Source organism: Scyliorhinus torazame, chromosome 26 (genome assembly GCF_047496885.1).
Source record: "Scyliorhinus torazame isolate Kashiwa2021f chromosome 26, sScyTor2.1, whole genome shotgun sequence".
Taxonomy (NCBI): Eukaryota; Metazoa; Chordata; class Chondrichthyes; order Carcharhiniformes; family Scyliorhinidae; genus Scyliorhinus; species Scyliorhinus torazame.
Genome location: NC_092732.1, coordinates 15,438,634 through 15,440,727, shown reverse-complemented (window position 1 = coordinate 15,440,727; position 2,094 = coordinate 15,438,634). Strand labels below are relative to the sequence as shown.

The following is a 2,094-nucleotide window of genomic DNA, read 5'->3' as shown; positions in this document are numbered from 1 at the left end:
TGTCTCGGTATTTACATAATATATTTTGTGTTGCCCGATTATGTATTTTCCTTTCATGTACTGAATGATCTGTTCGAGGTGCTCGCATAAAAATACTTTTCACTGTGACCATTGTCACTTTCCCTCCCTCGGTACAAGTGACAATAAGCAAATCCAAATCCAAACCATGTAGGTCCGAAATAAAACCTTATCATTCGAGCCAGAGGCAGAACCTCCTTCGTCAGCGATATAGGTGGCGCCAAAGGAAATGAAGAAAAAGATTATGTGAACAATCTGGAACGTGAATATACTTAAAAAGACTGGAATTTGGCAGATGGTATTTCTCAGCTACCTTTGTAAAACTGGCAAACCTCTCCTCCAGAACCAGTTCCCCAAACCGTTCAGGAAACTTCATCTCCTTCGATTTAAATGTTGAGTCCAACACATCAGATAGAAATAGGTTATTATGGGATGTAGGGGCCAATGAAGACCAGGAACGGATCTTCAAGTGATAGCCCAATTCTAAGGGAGGAGACTATCCCTCGACTTGAGAAAAATCTATCAGGCGAAAAAGGCAACAGTGCAGGAACTATTACGCCAAGAATAGATGTAGTGAAGGGACGAATTTATATTTGTCACCAAATTATCGCTAAACCACAACAATATTTTTGAATGATAGCTGCCCCCAAAAAGTAATAAATTGGGGAGAGCCAGGCCCGCCAGCTGGATGTCATTCTGGAACAGAACACGATGGATTCGAGGAGTCTTACGCGATCAAATAAAAGATGATATAGGTTTGCTGACGTTCACAATAAATGGTTTGGGAAGAAAAATGTGGGGACACTGAACACAAAATAAAAGTTGAGCAGCACGCCAATTTTGATAGTTTGAATGCTGCACGCCAAGGAGAGGGGGAGCTTGTTCCACCTCTGCAAATCTGCTTTGATACTGTTAACCAGACTGGTGTAATTTAACATGAATTTAGGACATGTTCTGGGCCACCCGGACCCTCAGTACGTGGAAGATTGTCTGAGTAAGGCAAAAGGTCACATCCCTGGTTCGGCTCGCCTCCCAGCGATAATAACCTGGAAACATTCACTCTTGCCTAAGTTCAATGTATACCCGGAGAAGGAGCCAAACGTGTTCAGCGACTTCATAATGTTTCTGTGGAGGGGGCTGGATCTTTATAAAGCGACACCCAATGCACCTCACCTCCCCGAGCGTCTCAATTGACAGAGCAAACAGGAGTGTGGACAGTGCACAACCCTGCCTCATATGAGGGCAGCACATTGGTTAGCACAGTTGCATCACAGCTCCAGCGCCCCAGGTTCGATTCCCGGCTTGGGTCACTGTCTGTGCGGAGTTTGCACGTCGTCCCCATGTCTGCGTGGGTTTCCGCCGGGTGCTCCGGTTTCCTCCCACAGTCCAAAGATGTGCAGGTTAGGTGGATTGGCAATGAAAAAGGTTCTTTGAGTGACGAAAAAGGTGAGGTGGGGCTACCGGGTTAAGGGGGTTGGATCGAGGTGTGGGCTTAAGGAGGGTGCTCTTTCCAAGAGCCTGTGCAGATTTCCTTCTGCACTGTACGTTCTATGATTCTATGATACCACGACACAGAGGAAGGTAATTAGAGATAAAGGCGTGTGGATGAACACTGGGAATGGGGGGGAAGGGTTCATGCTATAGACGAACCCGCGAAATATATTTTACATATTTATATCACTTTTTCGGAGTTACAAAGCCAGGGCTCAGAGTGTGACAGAGGCGAACCCCTAACCGAGCCTCTGGCCTGCTCGAAAAATCAATTTAAATTCAAATTGAATGCAATTCATGTTTCCCACAAGTGAGACATACCAGATCTGAGCCAAGAGGCAGAGCAGATACTATACTGATCTTAGCCAAAAGGCCGAGAAAGATTCCATGAAATGAATTAGTGCTTAAAACCAAACTTACAAGAACCTCGAATAAAACTCCCACTCTTTTCAGCATTAAGAGATGACATCACCTCCTGTTCGTGCACCACGGAGGGGGAAATGATAACATTTAACAGGGATCATATATTGCCCGTCAACTCTTGACCCATTACGAACCTTTCTGATCCACCGCGGTAATATTTGG

At 45.1% G+C, this 2,094-nt stretch overlaps 1 non-coding gene across 1 annotated transcript; it reads right to left on the bottom strand.

Moving 5' to 3' along the window:
* Positions 1-1,704: 1,704 nt before the first annotated feature.
* On the bottom strand, positions 1,705-1,894 carry LOC140403088 (U2 spliceosomal RNA). The gene has a single exon (XR_011938253.1). It is a non-coding gene; the product is annotated as a U2 spliceosomal RNA (small nuclear RNA).
* Positions 1,895-2,094: the final 200 nt, after the last annotated feature.